This window comes from Peromyscus maniculatus, chromosome 1, assembly GCF_049852395.1.
Source record: "Peromyscus maniculatus bairdii isolate BWxNUB_F1_BW_parent chromosome 1, HU_Pman_BW_mat_3.1, whole genome shotgun sequence".
Taxonomy (NCBI): Eukaryota; Metazoa; Chordata; class Mammalia; order Rodentia; family Cricetidae; genus Peromyscus; species Peromyscus maniculatus.
Window position 1 is genome coordinate 124,975,404 of NC_134852.1, and position 13,874 is coordinate 124,989,277.

The window sequence follows — 13,874 nt, forward strand, 5'->3', positions numbered from 1 at the left end:
GATCTTGCACTTTTGCAGTTACCTAGGTGATGATGGAATGAGGAGTGTTTACATGACAGTGAGAGTGAGTATAAATTTCAGGACCCTCACCGTGTGGATGTTTTGTGTGTGTGTGTGTGTGTGTGTGTGTGTGTGTGTGTGTGTGTGTGTGTGTGTGTGTGTGTGTTAGGGGGATGGTTTCTCCCCCTTCATGAGATTCCTCTCGTGTCCACCTTGGTCCTCACAGAAGCACCGGTTGTGCCTTCTTTCCCTCCCCCAGCAACCACCTTTCTTTCCTTTAGTCTAGCAGGATATCTTGTAGGTTTGTTTTCTCAAGCTTGCTTCAGCGTGCGCTTCAGCATCTGAGTGTTCGAAGACAGGGCCCACACAAGCATAAGGTGGCAGAACACTTGTTGATACTTCCAGTAAGTTGCTAGAAATCTGGTCTGTACCTTCACATAGATTTCTGGTGCAGGCTGACTTACAAGCATATAGTGTGCCTCCCTTTCCCATGGGTTGTTCAGTGGCACCATATTGGAAATGTAAGTTTTTTGAGGCCATGAGGGTACACCATGGAAAACAGCAAACTCTAAACACGGGCCACTTGTTGCTGTTGTCCAGAAATCTTGTGGTGAGACATTCACTAGAAAATCATCACTGTGGCCCTTTCTACAAGTGAGGTCTTCTCTACACATACCTACAAAGTGCTGCTATTTCACTTTATAAACAAGCAAACAGGGGCAGCAGCACCAACAAAAGCCTGAGACATCAGGAAGCTAATTAATTTGTTCCAGGGTGTCCATGTAGTAAGGAACAGGTCACCGTGGGAACAGCAGTGATTTGATCTGAAGGCTGTTGCTCTTGCATGCTGCTCTACCTCCAGTACAGATATTTGGGAATTGCATGTATCCAACATGGGGTTCTTTGGGACAAGTCACAAGCCTGTGGCTTCTGTAGCATTTGAAACCTTCCAAAGGCTTTCATACTATGTGACTTAATCTTTGCATCTTGTGAAGTAAATGAAAATCATTAGTTCCCCCTGAAGTTGAAGAAATTGACTTAGTGAGGTTAATGAGCACCCTGAGGTCACACCGGTAATCAATGGTAAATTTGAAGCTGGCTCCTTTGTCACTTGGTTCAGATTTCCTTCTCTTATATGGTGCTGCTTTCAGCTATGGCAAAACAGTATAAGTCATACAGTTTACCTAAAATAGAATTTTAACTTTTTTCTCTACTTCTTTAAAAGAATTTGGGGGACCCATGGAGATAGGCTCAGTCTGTAAAAGACTTGCCATGCAAATATGAAGACCTGACTTTGATACTTAGAACACATGTTAAAACAAAGCCAGACATGGTGACATTGTATCCCAGCATGGAAAGAGGCAGGTTACTGGGGCTCAGTGGTCGGCTAGTTTAGCCTGCTTTGTGAACCAGTGAGGGAACGTGTCTCAAAAAAAACAAGGTGATCAGCTCTTGTGAGGACCAATACCTGAAACTTACCTCTGTTCTTCACACTAACATCCATTGGTACACACACACACACACACACACACACACACACACACACACACACACACGGAGGAATACGACAACGAAGCAGTCTCATAAGAAGAATTTACTAGGATGAACAGAAGATTTACTCTAGTATCAGCCTATAGCCAAGCCAGGTCTCTGCCTCTTTCTAGGTTCTGATCTAACACAGGGAGAAGAAAGGCAGGGAAAGAAAATAAAAAAAGAATGGAAAAGGATGGATAGACAACTTAGACACTCAGGGTCGTGATCTGTAGGTTCCCATCTTCCTTCGAAAACCACTGACATTCCTGGGCAGTAGAGATGCTCTAAAACAGATCATTTCTCCAAGTAACATCATCTTAGAAATATTCAAATTCACCATGTCATCTCCATCAGCCAACATGAGCTATCTGGACACATCCTCACTCTTGTCAATGACCTGGTTTGAAATAGAAAGCTTTATCTTCCAGTCTGAGTGAAATAGGAAAATACATTAAAGAAAATGGTAGGCACCAGAGATTTTGGTTAACTGGGATTGATTGGGCCTTAGTGAGCTATGGCTGGGTATTATACAGCAAACTTAGCACCCAATGGGCCCATGAAAGCACCCCAGGAGCAGAAAACTAAATGGTAGCTCTGGCCTGGATTCATTGTGACACTGTCTTTTGTAAACTCCACTTTCTACCTTTACATGGACATGGAATAAAATGGGCTACATATAGTAGTTTTTTAGAATTAAATTAACTGGGATGATTGATGCAAATATGCAAAATAGATGTTTAATAAATATATCCAATAAGTGTTTCTCTGATGTATAAGCCATTTCATAGCTTGCTCTTGAGACAGTTCTACTTTGTTCTTTGTCAAAACTTTATCCAGTGACGTTTGGTTCATCAGCCCACCTGATTGTCCCCTTCTTTGTAAGTCTGTTTAGGGAATGAGGCCATTCTGTTGCACCTCCCTGGTGGCATAGTGCCCAGCTGCTTTCTGTAGGCAATGATGTGAAAACAATGTTAATAGTCAGTCGTGCCCTAGAGTGGCTGTAGTTTATAATTTTCCATGACTTATAAAGCCCAGCCTCAATTACTCTTGATTGAATATATATATTTTAAAACCACTTCATTAACAGTGGTGCTTGGATTCTGTCTTCTATTTTTAATAGAAATCTACCATTTTTCATTTGATGGTTTCTTAGCTAAGTGAGAAAAAGCCACTGAAAATAGTTATGGATAATATGGGCAGAAAAATGTTTCTTAAACTAGTATCAATGACTCAAAGTAATGATCTTCTGGGATTTATTTATTTCTTCTTCTTCTTCTTCTTCTTCTTCTTCTTCTTCTTCTTCTTCTTCTTCTTCTTCTTCTTCTTCTTCTTCTTCTCCTTCTCCTTCTCCTTCTCCTTCTCCTTCTCCTTCTCCTTCTCCTTCTCCTTCTCCTTCTCCTTCTCCTTCTCCTTCTCCTTCTCCTTCTCCTTCTCCTTCTCCTCCTCCTCCTCCTCCTCCTCCTCCTCCTCCTCCTCCTCCTCCTCCTCCTCCTCCTCCTTCTCCTTCTCCTTCTTCTTCTTCGGTAATTTTCCTTACTATCTGACCATGGCATCTATTCATCTTGGCCATTTTAGTCATATTCTAAGCCCATGAATTGCTTTATTAGCATAAAAAAGTGAGTCCAAGAGCAGGAAAAAAATGTTATAAGAGTTAATAACTATGAAGGTCTTTACATTTTTCCCCAACAGATATGGTTTTAGGGCTTGGCTGAAAGGATCGCTGCACTGAATGTGTAGGGATCAGCCTTGAGAAAAAAGAAGTGTGGTACAGATTATCTCCAGAACATTAATTTCTCCACCTTTGTATTTCTGCATTTTCTACCTGGGTCTTACCTGAGCCAGGTTCTATATATGCCCCTCCCTCATTCCCATGAAGTCCTGCTCCCAGGAAAGATTCTGATGAATTTACTCACAGTGACATGTCAAGGATTCATATTGTTTGATTCCTGTTGTTAGGATTTGAATATGAAGTTTCCCTAGAGGTAATACTGTTTTGGGAAATCATGGAACCTCTAGAAGTTGGGTAATAGCTAGAGGGATTGGACCACTTGAAGAGTGGGACTTTGATCTTGGCCCCTTTTCTGGCTTAAAGCTTTCTGTTCCTGACTCACCAAGATGTATACAAGCAGCCTCTACCATAGCTATGAACTACCACGATGAACTCCACCATGCCTTTTCTGCCACGATGGACAGTGCCATCTCAAACCATGAGGCCAAATAAACCTCTTAAGTGTCATATTTTAGGTGTTTCATCATGGTGACAGGAAAATTAACTAATATTCTGGGTGAAAATAGTAAAGGTTGCCTAAAAAGGGAACCAAATCTGATTTCAAGCTCAGTTATAGGAATTTACACCTAAGAAAGGTTGACAGAGTTGGGAAATGGCCTAAAAGTTACTGTACACTTTTATTATTGGCTGATTTGAGTAGTCTTATGGCTGGTTAGCTCTTGGTGGGCAAACTGGAAAGTTAGTTACACTAAACAAGGTCAGCTGCCAATGTGACCATCTAATGCCACTTGAATGCTTCTGTAAATGATGACATAATACACTCCTAGACTTTTAAGCACATCAGGTGTCTTAACTGATGTTACCTGGTGTTTTGTGACACTATTCCTGGGGAAATGTGAACAAGTGTCTACTTCCCCCAAACAGGGCAGACCCAATTAAAGACAACAAAATTGATGAATCAATGAATTTTATTGGGTCTCACTAAGGAATACAGCTGAGGGGTTACTCACAGGAGAAATGACTCAAAGATAGCTATATCACCAAAGCCCATGCCAACATGGGTCACTGTTTACAAACGCTGAAACCCTGGAGCTCACTGCACAGCATACAGATAGCTTGGCAGGTTGGAGTGTTTTTTTTGTTTTTTTGTTTTTTTTTTTCAGGTAGTTCAGGTAGTCCAAGGCTCCTCTAGGCATCTTGTTTTGTCTGAGAGTGCCTCTAAGCAATCCTTACTGCATAGTACAACTGGTCAGTTTCAGGGACTTCCTGAAGACTTTGAGCTGTTTGGTCCTCTGCAGGAAGGAATGCATCACCACTACCTCCCCATTAGAACACCATGTGCTTTAAGGAACTTTGTGGTGGTATTGTGTTCTTCAAAATATTGTGTACCCTAATAAACTTATCTGGGGTCAGAGAACAGAAAAGCCACTAAATACTTAGGATAGGCAGTGGTAGCACACGCCTTTAATCCTAACATTCCAGAGGCAGAAATCCATCTGTTCAGCCGGGCGGTGGTGGCGCACGCCTTTAATCCCAGCACTCGGGAGGCAGAGCCAGGTTGATCTCTGTGAGTTCGAGGCCAGCCTGGGCTACCAAGTGAGCTCCAGGAAAGGCGCAAAGCTACGCAGAGAAACCCTGTCTCGAAAAACCAAAAAAAAAAAAAAAAAAAAAAAAAAAAGAAATCCATCTGTTCAAGGATACAGCCAAGCATGGTGATTCACGCCTTTAATCCCAAGAAGCGAGCCTTTAATCCCAGGGAGTGATGGCAGATAGCAGAAAGGTATATAAGGCATGAAGACCAAGAACTAGAAGCATCTGGCTGGTTAAGCTTTTAGGTTTTGAGCAGCACAGTTCAGCTAAGAGTCATTGGGATGAGGACACAGAAGCTTCCAGTTTGAGGAAACAAGATCAGTTGAGAAGTTGGCCAGGTGAGGTTAGCTGTGGCTTGTTCTGTCTCTCTGACCCTCCAGCATTCACCCCAATACTTGGCTTCAGGTTTGATTTTATTAACAAGACTCTTTAAGATTCGTGCTACAGAACTTCTCTCCAAGGTTCAGGTTTATCTTGAAGTAAATTGCTACACAACACCTAGCTAGTGCTAGAGTGCCCCTGCTTGCCTAGTAGAGCTTCAGAAACACAACTGTAAGAAGTGCTTACCCAGCCATAGGTCTCTTGGACATCAGCTGCGAAGACGGGGCCAGTGAAGTTCTTTCTGTAGGGCTTTGTCACACAGGGATTTCTAAATAAAACCAAGCCCAAGAAACCAGAGGAGTGAACCAACTTCTGCAAACTTCTCAGGCATAACAGGACCCTTTTCAGACGCTGTATCCTTTTTTCCTCTATCAGCCCCTGCTCTATTGGGCTGAAAGCCAGCAGCCAGTTGAATCTGTAGCAGGCTCAGTGGCTATGAGCTCTTGATGGAAACCTGGCAGTGAACTGTGACCAGAGTGTAGCTGGCAAAACCTGACTACTCCATCTGAGAGGCTGTTTGCAAAGTCTGTGACAAACTGAGAGGGGCTCATTACTCTGGAGTCAGGAAAATGAATTTAAATCCTATCTGCTTCTAAGCATGTGGTGTGGACAGGTTCCTTTTTTTTTTTTTGACAAACAGTGGTGCTACTTATCAATGACACAGGAATACTTATCTCTATCATGGATTTACCAGGGATTGTTCTGAACATCAGCTAAGATCCTGGCCCAATGCTAAGATCATGGCTCCAGTCTCCTGGAAGGGTTGCAGACAGTCAGCTGACGTGAAGGATGAAGAATAGGACATAGAAGATTTTGACTGATTTTCTCTGTAGTCTGTGAACCCAGGCAGAGAAGCTTCTTAAGAAAACTGCTCTGGCCCCAGATGAGATTTCCAAAGAGGAGACCCTTGGGCTGAGTATTAGACCAGATTGTGGAGGGGAAATTGATAAAAACTACAACTGACAGGTCACAGACTTCAACATTTATTGACTCCAGCTAGCTGTGCATACATATTCCATTGCTGCACACACGGACTTTGATCTCTCGCACACACCCTTTCAAGATGTCACAAACGCTTGGATGTTACACACACTCAGCCAGTTACACAAACACACCCGTGCAGATGTTACTCATAATTTCTCAGATGTCACTCACACTCACTCAGATGTCCCAGGACTCGGTCATAGGGTTGACACACTGGTTCTGTCCCACTTCACGGTGTTTTAAGTGCTATTGGTTACAGAAGATCAAGCCCACTCAAACCAGCTTAGTCAAGAGATTTGTTGGGAAGATTAAAGCCATGTCGTAGAACACTGATGGGAATCACTGCCAGGTCTGCTGAGCGAGTCAGGGGCCAGGGTGGGACTTGTTCTGGAGAGTAATGTCAGCATAGACACTCTGGTTTTGTACTCTGCCTTTGTGAGGGCACAGTTCACCCTTATGCTTCTCCTCTGGTCAATTTTATTGTCATTGCTTTTATTCAGCTCACCATAGATTGTCCTACATGTTCACTTTTTAAACACTGACATAATGGAACATAGTTATCTCTGTTCTCAGAGAACTGTCATGTGTTGCTCATTGGTCTTTCATTTTATACTTTCAAAATCAACTTTATGTGATTTCTTTTTCCACCAGAATACACAAGTTTTCATCGAGGAAAATTAGAGAAAAATAAGATCTATTGTTAGTGCCACTCAGAGATAACTGGGAGTGGGGGTGGGGAGTTGGAGACAGGTCTCAGCAGTAAAGCGTACTTGTTGCTCTTCCAGAAGACCTGAGTTTTGTTTCCAGCATCTACACTGGTGACTCACAAACACCTGTAACTGAAGCTCCAAGGCACCCATGCCCATTTCTGGCCTCTGTGGACACCCACACTCATACACACATAACCCAACACACACACACACACACACACACACACACACACACACACGCATGCACGCACGCATGCAAGCACGCACACATTCACACACACACACACACACACACACACACACACACACACACACACACATGCTTGCACCTACCCACATGTAGTTAAATATAAAATAATTCTTAGGAAAATAAGATTACTTACACAAAAGTTTGTTTTCCCTCTCAGATTCATTTGTTTGTGGTTATTTTTAGCATTGTGTTAATACAAAAGAGAGCAATTTAGAAATACCATTTTTATGTCTTTCAAAGGAAAGTACCTGAAGATATCTTTAAGACTGCCGTTAGGCACATGGTCTAAGGTGAGCCAGTTAAGGGCTCTGAGACATGGTCTTGCCCACTTTGCTCTCAGCCAAGGTCATAGGATTTTTGAAACAGTTCAGATGAACTGCAACTGACAAGTTTGGGGCTACTCCTCAGGTACCTTGCCTTTTGCTGGCACATCCCCCTGGCATACCCAGGATGCAGGTGTTCCTTCTTCAGCTAACTCTGGTCCCATGCATTCCAGATGTAACCAGGGCTTTATTTATGCCTGAACATCAGTGCCTCAGAAAACACACTGTAATTCCACACCACATTTTGTGTTTACAGTTTTTCTGGAGGAGGGACTCCAAAACTTTTGCTAAATCCTCAGATGCCCATGATCTAAAAAATTCCAGAACTGTCTGGTCTGTCACCCCAGCCTGCAGGGACCTCTGTCTTTCTGATTCTCAGTTAGTTACAGTGCAGCCCCTGCAGGGGGGTGGGGGGTGGGGATGCAAGCAGCCAAAGAAATTAGCTTCTCCCTTTATCTCCAGGTTTTTTTTTTTTTTAACTTTTGTTTTCATTTTTGAGTCTGATACACATTATTCTAAACTGTTAAAAGGGGTGAGAACCTTCCCACCCAGAAGAAAATGGAATTGGTATGCAAAGTAAGCCTGGTCTTGAATAATTAATTCTGATTTGCATGTTCAGATGAGCCTGAGAGCTGCCCCGGCAGCCAGGAGTGAATTCATATGCAAGGAAGTGGTGGGCAGTGTGCCCAGGCGGGGAGAGGCTGGATTCCTGGGGAATCTCTGCTGGCTTTCTCCTGCCTACTGGAACAGTGAAAGTGGTGGAGATTTGTGACCCAGGGAAGAGAAGTGTCCTGCTCTGATTCACATAACAAGTTAGTGACATGAAATACCACCCCGTGGTCAGTAGGGCTTAGATTTCTGCAGCAATGGGATTTTAATCCCATCATTTACAGATTAAACAGCTTTAATAAGTTACTTAGCTTCTCTAAGCCTTGGTTTACTCATCTGTTAAATGGGAGCAAATGGTAACGTTGACCTTGCAGAAAGATCGGAAGAGACAGAGGTTGTGGAGGACTTTCCAGACTGACAGCCACTGCCCATAGAGCCCACAGCAGCTGTGGCTGCTGGAACAAGAGCTGCATAAGATTGAGCCAACCAGAATTCCAGGGGGAATAGGAGAGGGGTCCACAGAGTTCCACCCACAACTGAGGAGCCGTGGAAGTTGGTGGCTATGGGGAGAAGGTAAGTCAGTTTTGTTCAGGGATAAGACCCTTGGTAACTTGTCCATATTCCAGTGTCTGGTCCCATACTCACGCCTGCACCTGCTAACAGCACTTAATGGTCTCAGTGAGTTGAAAAGAAAAGTACATGAAATTAGGAGGGAAAAATGGTGTGGCAAAAATTGGAGAGGGGTGAGTAGGGTGGGTTTGTTTCAAGACACATTGTTATCATGTATGAAATTCTCAAAAACAAACAAAATAAAACAAACTACACTCCGGAGGAAACAAACAAAATTGAATCAACTTGCCTGCTTCTCTCATGCATAGAAGATATGGCAGTTGCTCATGTGATTCTCACCACCAGAACCATTACCCTCTCCCTTCTCAACTTTAATGATGGGGCTGTAATTAGAACCCAGGTTCTGCTCCTCAGAGGTCGTTCCGGCAATAGTACTACCCCGTGATAGTGTTTCTAGACATCAACAGCAATATTAGGAGTGCTCCAAGACATTCTGAGTTCCACTCCTTTTGATGTGAGTTGCTAAGTATTTTGCAGATCTTTAGGGTCTTGAAGGGGAGGATTCATAGGAACCCTGGGCCTTTATACTGCAGACTGAAAGAGGAACTGTCTGACACCATGGAACACTGGTAGATCTGAGCAACAAAGGGTCAAGCCTGACCAGAAAGCATGCTATCCTGTTCCTCAGCTCCTCTTGAAGAAAGGGCCAGCCAGGTTATCCCAGTCACATCAAACTGCATCACAATCTACAGGGTTGAGACCTGCCTGAGTTCATCGAGGAGGATGGAACCCTCAAACAGACTCCAGGGACACATCCTGATGCACAATGCTTGTCTTCCATGACTCTACCACCTGATTGGACAGAGAATGCCATGGAGGAAGGACTCAGTGATCTGCTATTGGGTTGCAGCTGGAAAGAGAAATATTTTTTAACCCCTGTTTTGTTCTATGGAACAAGAACTCTCTACATAAGTGGTTCTCAACCTTCTGTGACACTTTAATATAGTTCCTCATCTTATGGTGATCCCCAGCCATAAAGTTATTCTCATTACTACTTTGTAACTATAATTTTGCTACTGCTATGAATTGTACTGTAAATATCTGTGTTTTCCAATGGTCTTAGGTGACCCCCGTGAAAAGATCATTTGATCCTCCAAGGGTCGTGACCCACAGGTTGAGAACCACTGCTCTACACTGATGGAATTCATCATTACTGAGATGAATTCCTGGCCATTGAGAGTTTTTCAGGATCAGTCTCTGGGGATGTTGCAAAGAGATTGTAGAGTCTGGTTTCTGGGGTCCCCAAGTCCATGAGAGTCTCTAGAGACAATAGAGCCCTCTTGCCTTCAAGCAAGCCAAGATCCAGTTTTGTGTCCACATCCCTTAAGCCTAAGGAGACATCAGCCATGGAGCTTTATTGCCCTAGTATACCATGATAAGATACAACCCACTCTCTTTGAATCCTGGCTCCAAACTAAAATGATCTTCTATAGATGTGATAGGCTTAGCCTCCTTGGACCTGGAAAATCACTGTCCGAGGTAGCATAATGCAGTGGGAGATTAGAATCACAGTTAGCTGTCCCCAGTCAAATTCCAGGTCTGCTACTCAGTTTTTTGTGACTTTGGGCAACTTGCTCAACTTTCTGAACCTCTGATTTTTGGGGGAGGGGATATCATTTTTTTTTCACTTGACTTATTTAAAAAAAAAAAAAAAGCAGATAAGGCTAGGAAGGCACCTGACACAACCTGGATAAATTCTAATGTGTATTAATATGCACACATTGTAGCTGTATTGAGGTTCAGGATGTTGTGCTTTCTCAATGAGAGAGAACATGTGGGAAAACATAAATGCCACTTTTCTTTCCCAAAGAACTTTTGTTATACTTGAGTAGTCTATGTCCTATGGTGTTTTATTCTCAGGAGCCGACCATCTTTCTTTAAACATTATTTACAGACTCCCCTATTCCCTCTGGTCTCAGAGGAGAGGGCAAGCCAGGACTGGGAGCCTGACAGAGGATTTGTTCGAATGTAAAGGAAGAACATGCTCCAGTGGATGACAACTTCACTACTGACAGGTGTGAGAAGTTCACTACTGATGGGTGTGACAACTTCACTACTGATGGGTGTGACAACTTCACTACTGGTGGGTGTGACAACTTCACTACTGATGGCTGTGACAATTTTAAGCATCTCCTGTAAGGTCTCATCTCTAGAACTCTGGGTCTGCTTGTGCTGGACAAACTGTCAGGAATCAGAAAGAACAAGAACTGACCCTCTCCCGTCCTCTAACAACTCAGCGTCACTCTGCCTCTATTTCTCCTTCTGTAAATGGGAGTAATGTGTTATGCTTTGAAGGCTTTGTCAAGGCTTCTCTGAAACTGCTGACACCCAGTGGATATGAACGAGTCTGAGTTTCTGGATGTCCAAGACTGACCCTTTAAACATTAAAATCTTTTTAAAATGTTGCAGATCTTTATGTTCTTATTTCCAGGGGCAGCTGAGTGTGAGCAGTCTTGTCTTGGTGACTCAGAGTTACCATTATGAACACCAGATGCTGTGCAGTGAGGCCCTAGGGGTGGCGAGAACGATTTACCTTCATGAGGGATGCATGAGGGATGGCTGTGGAACAAGCTTCTTCATGAGGGATGGCTGTGGAGTAAGCTTCTGCCTTCTCCCTTCTGCTGAGGCATCTGTGGGTTCTGTTTTTTCTGCACCAATTGAACTGACTGCCCTCTTCTGGAGGCTAGGGAAATGACATCTAGAGTTGTCCTGTGAGCTTCTACATGTGCACAGATGGGTTGAGGACAGCTCTTTTGGTGGGCTCAGTCGACCTTGCTTATTTCTTTCCTTGTACCTTGATGTGCTCTGGACCCCTAGTATGGAAGTTATGGCCTAGCCCCAGTCTGGAAAACAGACGGTGGATTCTAACAGCTCTTGCACAGCTTGCATGGGAGATGGAGGACCACTGAGCAGCAGCATGGAGTCCTCTTCCTGTTTCCTTCCTGTTCCCTTTTCTCCTTCCTCTTCTTCGCTCTTGTTCCTCCTCCCTCTTTCCGACCCTCCTTTTCTTGTTCTCCCTCCTTTTTCCTCTCCTCTTTCTGTTCCCCTTCCCCTTCTCCTTTTTCTCCTCTTCTTCCTATATCCCCCTCCTTCTCTGCCTCTTCTCCCTGATCCCAATTCCTCTCTCTCTTCCTCCTTTCTCTCCTCCTCCTTTCTCTCCTTCCCCTCTTCCTTTTCCCACCCTATCCTCCTCCCCCTCCTCCCACCCCTCCTCCTTCTCTTCTTCCTCTTTCACTATGCTGGGCTCAGAATTTACTCTCTGGTATCTATGCACGTGGGAACAGTTCTGTGTGGTTTGGCTACAGCTGGACTAGAAGTTACTGGAGCTGGTGACTTGGCTTTATCTAACAACCCCACTTCTAGAAGATTGTTTGGCTACTTGGGGTCTGAAAATTTCTTAGATACTGAGTACATGCTCAAGATCGGAGGATAAACCCATTCTCTACTTGTAAGGACCATGGGCATTGATGGAAATGGGAAAGGCTGATTGTAAACCTGGCTTAGATTCACAACACAGGTGACAGACTTTCAGGTCGAAGTTGTTACCATCAGCCTCCCAGAGCCACAGTTGTTTATTTGCAATCCAGTAGGGATGGTTTTAGTTCTGAGGCGTTGCTGACAAGGGGTGTCACTATCCCTAGACACTGAGACCTAGGTATAAGCAGACGCATATGTTCACACAGATGCTGTGAAAAGCCCACCTGACATGCACTCAGGTCTACATATGCATAAAGGCACCTATTGGCACCGTCACCTGGCTCCTTCCTTCACCTCAATAACTCTGTTTTAGGCCCCAGCTGAAGTGCAACATCCTCCGAAGCATTCTATTTTAATTTCTCTGAATGGAAATTAACCACGGCAGGTTCTCCCCAAGACCACTCTCTTCACTGTGTTAGCACTGTCCTGGTACACTGGGACTGGCAGGGCACTGATGAAGAGAGCTCCTTGAGTAAGAGATGCTTTTGAAGATTTCATAACCTTTGCAACTCCATGTTGTCTAGGACAGAACGGATGCTCTGTACATGGTGCTGAATGGATACAAGGTAAAGTAACAAACCCCAACCGATCCGTAAAGTTACCATCACACACATATTCATAAATATACAGATGTAAGATGTATATGTAAATGAGATGTGTGTACAGACTACGTGCCATCATTCAGGCATACCCATAGATCCATACACAGAAATACTAGCACACATTCCTCCAAACAGTTGAATGTATTCAGACACAGCCCACGGGAGGACCATTATAAACACCCCACAAGCAAAACACACATACACACACACACACACACACACACACACACACTAACATACCTCTAGGAAAGTAATTTCCTGTCTCTTGTGCTTACAACCTGTGTATACAAATTGGATATTTCAGAATGTTTTAATCCTTTGTTGACATTTATTAAGACAAAACAGAGGTGGGCAGACACAGCTTCTTGGCTGGGTGGATGTGCCTCGCCTAGGATGTAATGTCAGAAACTGTTGATGCAGAATTAATACTCACTTTTACGAGTTTATCTTATGTCATAGAGTTGGAAAAAAAGCCTCGGTGTAAATATTCATCATATGGCTTAATTGGTTTGATGTACCGTAGCAACAAGCACGGTGCCAGACGCTTGCTACGGAGGCCTCCGCGTTGTTTCAAAGTCTTTATTATTATGACAGCAAAGTCTTGTTCATTAAAGTTTCACAATCCATTTTCATTAGGTTGAGGCTGAGTCTGTAAACGAACAGTTGCTCTGAAAAATCTAGCCCTCACAGCTCTCGCTGGGGAGGCGGCGCGTCTGTATTAATTACCAGAACGCTGGTGTCGATCGGCGATGTTAATTGCACGGATAGCTCGTTATTTGGGGAATTGCCATGCATTTCATGCAGGGATAATAAAAATGAATTTTTAAACAAAGAGACTTAAAATAATATCAAATCTGCAGAGAATACCAACATCAAAGGCGTATCTCAAAGCTTTGAATTTTATCTTTGTGGTCCAAAATGTTAAAGAGGCGCCTGCAATGCAGTTGGTTCAAGTTCGCAGCGAAGGAAAACAAAACAAGAGTTAATTAACTGTTATTACAAACCTTTTCAACTTTAATTTGACTTTCAAATATTAGCATTTATCTATGAACTGTG

The 13,874-nt window shown here is 43.5% G+C and overlaps 1 long non-coding RNA gene across 1 annotated transcript; it reads left to right on the forward strand.

Moving 5' to 3' along the window:
• Positions 1-26: 26 nt before the first annotated feature.
• On the forward strand, positions 27-11,144 carry LOC121831325 (uncharacterized). The gene is made up of 2 exons (XR_013049856.1): positions 27-64; positions 10,634-11,144. It is a non-coding gene; the product is annotated as an uncharacterized LOC121831325 (long non-coding RNA).
• The last annotated feature ends 2,730 nt before the right edge of the window (positions 11,145-13,874 follow it).